Raw genomic sequence first — 12,765 nt, forward strand, 5'->3', positions numbered from 1 at the left:
GCCTGCGGGATGGGGAGCGACGCTCTTGGTCGTGATGGGGAGCGCTGGGTGCTGAAGCCGTGAGGGGATGGGGAGCGCTGGGTGCCGGGGCCGTGAGGGGATGGGGAGCGCTGGGTGCCGGGGTTGTGAGGGGATGGGGAGCGCTGGGTGCTGAAGCCGTGAGGGGATGGGGAGCGCTGGGTGCCGGGGCTGTGAGGGGATGGGGAGCGCGGGGCTGTAGCGGGCGGAGATGGGGCCGGTCGCGGTAACGCGCTCGGGCTGCTCGGTGTCACAGAAAGTTTGAGTCCCCGGGGCGGTGCGTGGGCCTCTCCTGGGCTCTTTTCCCCGCTTTCCCGGATGGCAGCTTTGTCGTCTCCCTCGGAACGCTGGCTTTCCCTGCCCCAGCACGGAATGACAAAGGAAGCATCCTGCTTCCCCAGGCTCCTCGTGCCGGAGCAAGGGAATGACTTCAGAGCTGTCACGGCTGTCGTTAGCAAGGATCGCCTGTACTTCAAACCCTGCCATGAGGTAAAGTGATAGACATCATAAACTACAGTTCACGTCCAACGTTTTAATGCAAGAATGCTGAATCTTCTCATGATGGCACAGCCACTACTGAACAACCCCAGTAACCCTGTTTTCTGAGCTTTATCCATGTGCTTTTTATGTTCACCCTGCTTTTCAGAAAGATGGCACCAACAGGCATGAGAAATTCAAACAACCTTGAGCCATTGTATCCTACAAGGCAACTTTTCAAAGGGTAAGAATAACCCTTCTCATCCTAAAGCCATAATTAAAAAAGGAAAAAAAAAAAAACACCAACAAAAAATCAGTGCCATGGAAACAAACCTAAAATTGCCTCAGAGGATTTGGAGTTTTAATTCAGTCCTAGCTGCACATGAAGTCTTTCATGGCTTGCATGTTCAGACCCAGGATCCTGCTACAGATCTGGAGAAGAGACAAGCACATAACTCATAGTCAGACCCTAAAATACCCTGGTCAGTCCATCATCCACTCAGGTTCATTATAAGAGGGTGAAAATGTGAATGATATGTGTGACATAGAGCTAGAAATACCTCACGAATTGCTGAAACCCAGTAGTTGGCAGGCACAGAGGGGAAGCTGGTTTAGGGTTTCTGTAGGGGTGTTTTGGCACATGATAAACAGAAGGTTTGTTTCCAAAGCTGACAACTGAGATTTTTCTTCTCTATAAATAAAAGCACTTTTTATTAAACAAATAAACAAACACCACCCAACTTGGCAGAGTAGTTTACCAAAAAGGGAAACCACATGGCTTTAATTGTCAGGAGCAGAAATATTTGTGCAAACAGAAAAGTACCTGCTGCTTATTCTGAAGCAGTCTGGGATAAAGACCCATTCCCGTTGTCCTCATTACCACTGCTCCCACTGAAGTCAGGCTGGTGTATTACACAGAAGCAGCAAGATCTTTTTTAATTATAAACCTCTTTGGAAAAAGCTAGATTTACAGGCTTTTGGCACATGGCTGTTACAGATGATCCCAATGGAAAAAAATAATCTTAGGATCTCAAAAAAGAGAATGCAAGAATTTGAAGCAGCTCTTTGCTGAAGGAGAAGGTGAGCATTTTTGCCACCACTTCCCCTAAAAAGGAGCAGAATTAAGTCTCCAAAAAACAGGAGGGAGGGAGAAAGGCTCAAGTCCCCTTAGGGTGACACATGGCTAGAGGGCACCTGACACCCATGAGTGTGTGGTCCTGGGGAGGACAGCACAGCAGGAGAAAATAAAGATGTCCAAAAAATGCAAGGAAAAAAAAAATCTCTGTGTGGGAAATAACATGAGAGCTAAAATGTCAGAATACACATGAGCCAAGAGCTCCCCTGTCCTGTCCATGAAGATTCACTTGTAAAAGCTCCCCAGGTTTCTGTTGCTGCTGCTGCTGTTCTTTTATTCTGGGGAGAGGCAAGCAGCAGACTTTGAAGCTGTCCTGGCTGACAGTGATCCCATCACCTGGGACTGTCCCCAGCCCAGCTACATCTCCTCCAGGAGAGCTGGCCCTGCTGCTGACCTCAGGGGCAGCTGGGCAGTGCTTCCCTTTGCAGAACTGGCTAAGGGAACCAGCCTGAGGAGAAGCTGATCCCGCTTCCTGAACTGGTTTGCAGCATTCCATGTTGCACAGGCTCCTTCTGCAGTGCTGCTCTCAGCAGCAGCAACAACTTTCCCTTCATTCCTTTCACTTGGGAGAAGTTATTTCAGTTTTGTTCAGTTTTACTGCAGTCACTTCTGGCCTGAGGAAACCAAGCAAACCCCAGAGTATTCAGACCAAGCATCACATTCCCTTCAGTGTGTCCTGAAACCACCCTCAGCACGTTCTGAACGAGGCTCAGCTCTCTGGGACTGCCAAGGAGCCAAGTGCCACCTGTGTCACCAGACCTGCAGAATTGTCCACAAACACATCCCTCTGTACCTCCCCTGCAGTGACAAGGGAGAGCAGAATGCTTCAGATAACAACAACAAACATCAAAGGGTCAGCTGAATCAGAGAATCATGGAATCACCAAGGTTGGGAAAGACCTCCAAGGTCATCCAGTGCAAACACCAACCCAGCCCCACCACCCCTTTCAGCACTAACTTCTGTCCCCAGGTGCCTCACCCACATGTTTTTGGAACACTTCCAGGGGTGGTGACTCCACCTTTCTGTGGGCAGCCTGTGCCAGGCCCTGACCACCCTCTCAGTGATGAAATTTTCCTAATATCTCATTTAATTTCCCCTGGCACAACTTGGGGCTCTTTCCTGTCACCCTGCCCTGCAGATGGACACCAACAGGACATGGTTCTAGGGGACCAGGAAAAGTTATGCTCTGTGGAATTCCAAGGCCTGAGAGCAGCTTCCCCATCCATATTTCCTTTGGGCTTTGCACCCCCAGAACACTGAACTAAATTTCAACAGCAAATACGAAATGGTCCCTTGAAAAAGTCTGTCAAGACTCAACTCTCTAAATCACGGTTCAACCGAGGCATAGCTCAGCCTCCACTGGAGTGGTTGAAGGTTTTTTCCTTCTATTTTTTACCTTTTTTTTTCCAGTTTCATTACATTCCTATCAAGAAAAAAAAAATAGATTGAAACATTGTTACTAAATGGAGGAGAAGAACTAAAGGATATGTATCAGTATCGGGCAGAGGAGATCAGTTTGCATGTCTAATAGAAAAATTCTATTTTTGCCCATTCCAGTAGAGTTATGTGAACAGCACACACACACACTTTTCAAGTGCCAGCCAAAATAATTACTTCTCTCCTTCTGTGGGGGGAAAAAATCCACTAAATCATGAATATTCAATGGATTGGTTAATGACATAGTAATGCTTTAGCTGAAATCCTTGCTCCTTAAAATACAGCCAACACGAGCTGCCAGTTAGAAGAAGAATTAAAAATACAAAAATAACTTGATCTGCAGAAGCTATCACTCCCCGATTGCTTCAGGAGTGTGTGATGGTAGCATGATACCATGACAGATCTGGGGCAGACTGTCTTCACAATCTGGGAGATGTAAAACAGGCAGGAAAAAATAATTTCTGTTACTCAGTGGTGCTTCTGCCAGTGCTGGGGGTTCTCCAGGGCAAAGGTGTCTTCCCTCAGCACCAGCTGGGTCCTCACCCAGATGATCCCTGGGTGTACCCAGTTACATTTCCAGCCCTGTAACACCAGCTCAAAGGGGAAAAAAAAAAAAATAAAAAGTTTGGGTCTGTTAGCTAAATTTCTTTGAATTGCATAAATGAGCCTTTCTATAACCAAATTCCTATATGAAAACAGTGATCTGCAAAAAACAAACAAACAAACAAACAAACAAACAAAAAACCAAAAAAAAACACCAAAAAAAAAACCAAACAGCCAAACAAAAACCTGCAGAAAAGGTTCAATTTAAAGCCATTTTTGTTTCCTCAAAGTCTAAGAGTTCTGGCTGGAGTGCTGTGAGTGCAACTGCATTATTTCTTTCAGGTGGTGCTCAGGAGTTGTATCTTCCCTTTTTTCTCTCAGGCTCTCAAGAATTCCTGATTATTCGGCCTCAATTTTGTTGCTTTGCCACCAAAACCACCTCTGAGAAAGCCACATGTTAATCAGGTAGATGAATTTAAGCTAAATGTTGCCTACGAATTCTTTGATTTTCCCACTGGAGTTTTCTCCATGTGGAATCTGCTCCCTGCTCACCAACATCACTGTGAGGCCTGGGCTGGTGAAAGGAGTAAAACTTGTATAGAAAGATGTTTTATTATTTTCAGAAGCTGATATTCTGAAATAAATGGTTCACCCTGCTCTCTCAGAGTCATTTCTGACATACTTCAGGCACATATTTAACATCAAGGAGTGAACCCTTTATCCCCAACCTTAACATTTTTCTCCACTATGGGAACAGCTAATGCACAAAAGTAACTTTCCTCAGTGTTATCTTCAAAGTTGGGAACATATTTAGTTGCACATTACAATAACTCCATTCATATTTCATGAATTTTTAAGTTCAGCCTGTGAGCATGGACAGCTCATGACTGATACATCAGGGAAATGCTGTGAAAAAACAAGAAATTTATTGTGGTTTTAGCATATGAGATTGCTGCATGGTTCCCTCAAGGATATTAAAAAGATCTGTGCTACGGTTATCAATAAATATCTTTCAGGATCAGCATTTATAAAGCTTCTAGAATGGCTTCAGCTCTTGACTGACTTCAGAAATTAAGGAACTTACTCGCAAAAAGCAAAATCATAGCTTAAAGTCAACTACTCTTCAGTTTTCCTACTTTGAACTTCAATATTCATCTTGATGACCAGAACCTAATTCTTAAGTAATTTTATTATTAGAGCTGGTTTGAAAAGCTTCAGCTTATTTCTTAAAAACCAGGGGGGAAGGGAGGATAGCAAGAGGAGCAAATTCATTGGAGTTTTGATAAATCATCAAAAAATCAGAAAATCCATTTTAAATATTGACTCATATCATTAGAAAATGCATTCTCACTTATTTCTTTTTTATTACAGAAGATACTTACATGGCCTAAGTTATTTCAGCACCTAATCATCCCCCAATAGTTCTTGAGCCAGGGAAAACCATTTGCTGGTTTGTTACACCAGCAAACAAAAAGATACCTGTAGACCTTTGGAAAAAAAACACGGAATCCCAGAATTGCAAAGGACCTCAAAGCCCATCCAGTGCCAGCCCTGCCATGGCAGGGACACCTCCCACTGTTCCAGGCTGCTCCAAGCCCTGTCCAGCCTGGCCTTGGGCACTGCCAGGGATCCAGGGGCAGCCACAGCTGCTCTGGGCACCCTGTGCCAGGGCCTGCCCACCCTGCCAGGGAACAATTCCTTCCCAGTATCCCACCTATCCCTGCCCTCTGGTAGCGGGGAGCCATTCCCTGGGGTTTAAATTCCCAAGGAAACCAAGAGGTGACACAAAGGACCCAGCCAGGACGGAAGCCTTTAGGAGCCTTCAGGACAAGAGGTCAGTTTGTCACCAGACCCCTGAGTCCCAGGCTGACACACTCAGCTGCTGGGCCCTGAGCAGCACCACAGTATGGCCATGCCTGTGGGGAGCAGGGGAATGCTGAAAGATCCCAAAGCCAAATTGCACCATCCCTGTTCCTATTAACATCCTGACTGCCTTTCCCATGACTGTCACAAGTGCAGGTCTGACACTGCAGCCAAGACAAAGCCCAGAACTCAACATCCAGACAAAGCCCAGAAGTCAGTTTGTTTGCATGGAGGAACCTGTCAGGGCTCAGCTGTCTCCCCAAAAGCCTGCTCTTGCTTCCTGTAGCAATCTGGCCTCTCCCACCTCAGAGGAGAGCCCACAAATGGAGTATTCCCTCTTGGCTGCTGCTTGAGCCTGGCTCTGAGGACCTGCTGGATGCTATAGCTCATGCTCAAGAGGGACAACTTATCCCCTGAATTACACCAAGTACTCAGCTTAGGGTCAAGGCTCAAAGCCTTTCCTGAACCCTCCATGGCTCTGCCCATGCTCCTGCTCCCCCCAGCAGGACCATGCTGGGCAGGATGAGAGTCCAAAGTCACGGAGACTGCACTGAAGGTACAAATCCAAGGCTTGGCAATGGTGCAGCCAGAGATGCCAATGGAAAACTGACCCCGTTCTTTTATTCCTTATCCATGAGAAACCTCTGTGTGTCAATCTCAAAATACAGACAGTGTTGTATTAAAGAAAGCAAATTAAAAAAAAAAAAACAACCCTGTAACTTTTACAAGCCACTGTGCACAAATCCTTGCCTGCTTATGTCTTTTCATGTAATTCTTCTTTTGTAGTACTCGGATGTCTCTTGCACTGTGCTTAAACTGTATCCCAGCCATGCCAGGGCAGTGTTTATCCTGCTGTGGTTCTGAATGGTGGGCTGGCCATCTGCAAATAATACACTGCTTTAACCCAAAAAATTTAAACTTCCCAATAAAGAGGAACCACAGATGGCAACAACTCTTTGACAGATGCCAGTGTGAACTGCATCACACTGATTAAACATCATTGATTGACATCAATAAATTCTTGCTGCAGAATTTAGAAGATGCTTCTCATAAAAATTTCAAGAGGTCTGCATCCCAGCAAAAACAATAATTCAAATCAGTTCTTAATATTTAGAAAATCAAGCAGGTCAAGAAACAGACATATATGTGTTTACACTCTGAGTTAAACAACTGAACTTCCCTCTCAGGCAGCCTTTTGTTTTATTTTGGGAATCTGTATACGAACTGTCTTCCCAGTTCCTAAAACACACCAAGTGCCTGTCTTAGTAAAACCTCACAGGTGCTGTGTATCCGTGCGGAGTTCAATGAAAGGTACAGTGGGAAAAACAAAACCAAATTGGATTTTATCTCAGATTTGCTGTTGATTCATTGGGTGTCTCCAGGCAAAATGTCCAGAGCTGAGTTTTCAGGGTAGTCATAGAGTCATAGCATGGACTGGGTTGGAGAGGACCTTAAAGCTCTCATTCCACCCCTGCCATGGGCAGGGACACCTTCCACTGTCCCAGGCTGCTCCCAGCCCCATGCAGCCCGGCCTTGGGCACTGCCAGGGATCCACGGGCAGCCACAGCTGCTCTGGGCACCCTGTGCCAGGGCCTTGTAAACTCTCTCTGCCCACCTTCCCTGTCAGCTCTCTCAGCCTTTCCTCTGAGACGAGCTTCAACCCTCCATCCCTCTGATCATTTTGTCCATCTTCTCATGGGTCAAATATGCAGACACTCAACTGAAGGCTGCAGCTCCAGAGTGGCTGAACAGCCTGAACTCCTCAGCTCAGCACTGGTGCAGAAACAGCACCAGCCACAGGCAAGTGGCTGGTTTGGGAGCTGGGGTCCACAGAACTGCCAATCCCACTGGGGAAGCCCCCAGAAGAAGCTCTTTTGAGGTAGGAGTCTCCTTTTTACTGCAAATGTTCTCAGCTGGGGAGTTATTCACAGAAAACTCTGTCTCCCCCTCTTGATTAATGTTTAGGTGGAACTGCAGTAGGAGATTAGGGACAAAACAAAGCAGAGTTTTGGCTGGGATGACAAACCAGGGGAGGCTGAGCCTGCTCCACTCCCACCAGGCACTGGATGGTGGAGCTGCAAAGGAAGGCAGATCCCAAGGCTCAGTCAGACTTGTGACTTCCTCATCAAATGAAAACTGGTGCACAAAATAGACTGTGATTTCTCCCCCAGTACAAAAACAGGCTTCAAGCACCATTCAGTGACCAGGCCCAGCCCACCATGTCCCAGTGACAGATGACTCCAGCCATTGCCAGGTGCAAACATCTCCAGCCCCATTGAACAGCTGAGCCTTGATACCTCACAAGTACAAATTGGCTGTTTTTGTATAGCCTGAGCAGTTACTCAGCTACCCTGAAGGGATTGTTCTTAGCTTTGAAGATTGCTGCTTTCATTTCAAAAGAATGGCCTGAAAGATTTTCCATTTTCTTTCCAACAATAGCATTTGCTGTGGGGGAAGGATATAACATCTTTAAGGAGGCAGGGAGAGAAAATGATGTGCTGGACCCTGCTTCTGAAATACTTCTCCTGGAAGGATATACATTTCCATCTAGGGCTGAAGGTCTCATAGAGTAGCTTTTAAAGGGAAAAAGCTGTGCTGAGCCCATCCAATTCTCCATTCTCTGGTCTATCTCATCACAGCACTTGGGTGTTTCCCTTTTTCCCCATGCAAAAGAGGAATAAAGTATTATGGAGAGATTCATCCCAGTCATACCCACAGTTTGCAACGGTGCACAAAGCAGGGGTGTCTTGAGCCTCCTCTCCCCTAGTAGTGCTCTGCCTTTGCCTTGCCCTGCAGAAACCACCTGGGAGCAATGGATGCACTCCCAAAGTCCTGCTTTTGCATTGCCTCGAACCCCAGAATCATAGAAGAGAATCCCAAAATGGTTTGTGTTGGAAAGAACCTCAAAGCCCATCCAGTGCCAGCCCTGCCATGGCAGGGACACCTCCCACTTTGCCAGGCTGCTCCAAGCCCTGTCCAGCCTGGCCTTGGGCACTGCCAGGGATCCAGGGGCAGCCACAGCTGCTCTGGGCACCCTGTGCCAGGGCCTGCCCACCCTGCCAGGGAACAATTCCTTCCCAATGGCAGTGATGGAATGGCAGTGGGAGCCATTCCCTGTGTCCTGTCCCTCCATCCCCTGTCCAAAGTCTCTCTCCATCTTTCCTGTAGCTCCTTCAAGTCCTGTGAGGCCACAGTTAGGTGACCCCGAAGCTTCTCCTGTCCAGGTGAACATTCCCAGCTCTCCCAGCCTTTCCTCCCAGCAGAGCTGCTCCATCCCTCTACTCATCCTGGTGCCTCCTCTGGGCTCCTCCAGCAGCTCTAGCTCCTGCCTGTGCTGGGCCCAGGGGTGAGGCACCCTGCAGGCAGGGGCTCACCTGAGCACAGGGGCACAGGGGCAGAACCCCCCTCCTCAATCTGCTGCCCACACTAGTTTTGATCTCATCACATGAAAAAATCAGGACTGACTGACATCACTCCAATGGATGTCATTCTTCACTGCTGCTGCTCCCAAGGACGTGCTCAAGGTCTGGCAGTGACTTGGGCTCCCCCACTCTGGCTGTTCATTGTCTTAAGGCAAATACTCCTCCAGTAAAGCAGTTCTGCAGCACTTAAAAACTTTGGCTGGCTGGCTCCTCAGTCTGTCTGGGCAAAGTGATTCCTCTTGCAGTCATTCCTGCAGTCATTCCTGCAGTCATCCCTCCTCACTCCCCAGCACTTCAAAGGCCAATGGAACATCAGAGGGACACACTGCAGTGCTTTGTTTTCCTCTCTCCTTAACTGCTTTTTTAGCATTTTAAAACACAGTGCGCTCATGAAAGGTTGTAAAATTCCTCATAAAGTTGACTGTGCCACAGGATTATGGAATACCTCTTGGAACAATGGATAAAAGCTAATCTTGGATCTGTCACCAGAAAACACTAATATATTTCAAAAAGCTATTAGCCCTTAAACCAAAAGTAACATGGAATTTGATTTTGGGCAACAGGCTATAAACCACTGAAATTGTTTGGCAGCTCTGCATTGAAAGCAGGTGGAAAAAGCTGTAAGAGCCCTGGCATTTATTTTATTCAGCTATTTAAGGCATATTTTACATAGATTCAAAACATGTGCATGAAAACTAACACTAAGTAAGGATACTTGAAAACAACAGTGGATCAGTTGATTTACCACACATTTTCAGGAAGCAGAACAACATTTGCTATGTTATGCAAGAAGGAAGTGAAAGGCTGTAAATATTACAGATAAAAAATAATAAACTATCAATAGACTTTACAATTTTTACAGCATCATATCTTTAAGGAGCTTTAGAGCCATCAGCTCTGACCATAACGTTCAGATGAGCAATATCCATTTTGTGGATGGAAACACTAAAGCTCAGCCATTAATCCTAAATGTCTTGGTCAGTTCTGAAGGGCTTTGAGACAAGGATGGCCAAGATGTCTAAGGACGGTGGGACAGGGAGGAAACATTTGAGGAATGCAGTGGGGAAATAAGAGTTTGAGATTGCCACATGGAAAGCCAAAGCCTAAATGTGTTTCACACCTTGGTTCTTCCCCTGGTCTTTTTAATACCTGGTCTTGTCTTTTGTCTTGCCAGTGATTCACAGAATGCCAGGCTGGGCCAGGCTGGAAGGGAGCCCCGAGGGTCACTGGTGCCACCTCCCTGCTCAGGCAGGGCCATCCCAGAGCACAGGGCACAGCACTGTGTGCACAGGGCTCTGGAGTATCCCCGCCCAGGGAGACTCCAGCCCCTCCCTGGGCAGTCTGTTCAGGGCTGGGCACTGCCCAGGGCAGCAGTTCTGCCTCCTGGGCAGGGGCAGTTCCTGGGCTCAGGCCCTGCCCGTGGCTCTGGTGCCACTGCTGGGCCCCGGAGCAGAGCCTGGGCCCTGCTCTGCCCTCCCTGCACACAGGGACAGCCAGGCCTGAGGGCCCCTCTCAGCTGGGGCTCCTCTCCAGGCTGAGCAGCCCCAGCTCCCTCAGCCTTTCCTGGGCACAGAGATGCTCCAGGCCCTCCTCATCCTCACAGCCTGAGCTGGCCCCGCTCCAGGAGCTCCTGTCCCTGCTGTGCTGAGGATCCAGGGCTGGACACAGCACCCCAGAGGTGCCTCCCTGGCTGAGTAGGCCACAAATGAGTGAGATGCAGGTCATGAAACAAAAAAGAGGACGAAGGTGAATTTTCTGGGAAAAATAGAAATACATGAAAAGATCAGGTAGATAGTAAAATGCTTCAGATGAAGAGTGCAGGAGTTACCTTCTGCAGGTAAGAGATACTTTTGTCAAGTACTTTGAGAGAGGTGATCTTTAAGCTCTTCAAAGCCTCAAAGAAAGGGAAAACATGAGCAGCACTAAGGTGAGGAGTTTCAGGCTTGCGGCTGAGTGCTGGAGCTGGAAATGGTTGAAGAATCCCAGAAGCACAGCCAGGACTCTGCACAAGCAGTGATGCCATTCCAGTATGTGTTTATCTGGGGCCTGGACAGTGGATTTGCATTTTATGCAGAAAGGCTAATTCTCAGCAGAAAGGTATTTTTTGTATTTCTCTGGAAAATAACCTACAGGATGCAAGACAATTTTTTTCCTTTAAAAGATATACTCATCTCAGAGCCTCTTAAGGAAGGGAGGTATCAGAATAATTAACCAGAGCTTTGCTGCTCTTGTGTTCCTGCTTTGGCAAAAGCTGGGGCACACAATAACTTATCGGCACAGTGGTGCCTCTGACTGGCACACATTCAGGCTGAGAAAAGGGAACGGAGCTGGGGAGGGGCTGGAGCCCCAGGAGCAGCTGAGGCAGCTGGGAAGGGGCTCAGCCTGGAGAAAAGGAGGCTCAGGGGGGACCTTGTGGCTCTGCACAGCTCCTGACAGGAGGGGACAGCCGGGGGGGTCGGGCTCTGCTGCCAGGGAACAGGGACAGGAGGAGAGGGAACGGCCTCAGGCTGGGCCAGGGCAGGCTCAGGGTGGGCAGCAGCAGGAACTTCCCCATGGAAAGGGTGCTCAGGCACTGGAAGGGGCTGCCCCAAGAGGTTTGGAGTGCCCATCCCTGGAAGTGACCAAGGAATGAATGGATGTGGCACTCAGTGCTCTGGGCTGGGTCAGTCACAGGTTTGACCTCCAGGATCACCTGGAGTTTTTTCTCCATCCTTAATGATTCTGGAATTCTGATTCACACAAGGCTTTGGTGTTTTCTTTCTGTCAATTAGACACACATATCTATGAGAAAGCAGTGAATTCTACAATTTTGTCAAACCCAGGCTTCAGTAATAAAGAAATTATGCCTCCAGAATCCTCTCATTCACCAGACTGAAAGCAGCACGGAGCTGACTCATTCCATGGGGCTGCCACCAGCAGTCTAAAAATTTCCTACAGGAAGTTCTTGAGGTACAGAGGAGACAGTTCTGGGAAAAAAAAAAAAAAAAAGGGAAAAAAAAAGGTTATTATGACCCACAGAGGTGATAGGAAATAAATAGGCACAAAACCCCTGGGTCTGAAAGGCTGAACATATTCCAGCAGCAGCTTTCCAAACTGCTTTGCTCTCCCTGGGAAACACTTCCCCATTTCCAGAAATCACCCTGGAAAGTCACAGGGCTTGGAGATCCTGTTCACAACTCCTCCAGGGCAAATCCCAGCAGCTCCACCAGCACAGCTCACCGAGGGTGTCTGTTCTACCTGCTCAGTATTCAGTGCTCTGGTGTTCAGACACAGGACAGCACCAAGGATTCTTTGGCTTCATTTTGGCCATCTCCACCTCTGACACTGTGCATCCTCTGCTGCAGCAGCTGGAGAGGGAAAAGGTGGATGAAGGCAGGAAAAAGCCCCTGGAAAGCGAGGTGAACATGGCACAGCTCTGAGCACTCACACTCACCTGACTGGGGGAAGAAGCCTCCTTTCCAACTGAGCATTTGGCATCTTGCACAGGGAAATTCCACAGATGGATTCTTTTCTTCCTGTACCTAAACTGCAAATGAAGTAAAATGAAGTAAAAACTGAGTAGGTCACTTAGAAATTATATATATGCTTATACATTAAAAAACAAAAAAAAAAAAAAACCAAGACAAACAAACAAAAAAAAATCAAAGAGAAAACCCCTGAGCTCAGTTTAGCCACTAAACTGCCTGTGGTAGAGGAGGAATCAGGGCTGGGATCACAAGGAGCCCCTCAATGGGCTCAGGACTGTGCCCAGCACACTGCTCGGGATTAGCAGCCACTCAGGGGCCACACAGAAACTATTTTGCAGTCTGACTGGAGCACCTCTTGAAATAATTGAAATTAAGGACTTCAGGCCTGAAGCTTCCCAGTTAC

General features: G+C 47.6%; 2 long non-coding RNA genes across 2 annotated transcripts; one reads left to right on the top strand and one right to left on the bottom strand.

The window, feature by feature from the left end:
* The first annotated feature begins 289 nt into the window (after nt 1-289).
* Nucleotides 290-6,115, top strand: LOC128798098 (uncharacterized). The gene is made up of 3 exons (XR_008434325.1): nt 290-507; nt 665-739; nt 3,992-6,115. It is a non-coding gene; the product is annotated as an uncharacterized LOC128798098 (long non-coding RNA).
* A 4,141-nt stretch (nt 6,116-10,256) lies between these two features.
* On the bottom strand, nt 10,257-12,497 carry LOC128798096 (uncharacterized). Its single transcript, XR_008434323.1, has 3 exons — nt 12,329-12,497; nt 12,133-12,242; nt 10,257-11,861 (listed from the first exon to the last, which is right to left on the bottom strand). It is a non-coding gene; the product is annotated as an uncharacterized LOC128798096 (long non-coding RNA).
* Between the last annotated feature and the right edge of the window lie 268 nt (nt 12,498-12,765).

Source organism: Vidua chalybeata, chromosome 20 (genome assembly GCF_026979565.1).
Source record: "Vidua chalybeata isolate OUT-0048 chromosome 20, bVidCha1 merged haplotype, whole genome shotgun sequence".
NCBI classification, from domain to species: domain Eukaryota; kingdom Metazoa; phylum Chordata; class Aves; order Passeriformes; family Viduidae; genus Vidua; species Vidua chalybeata.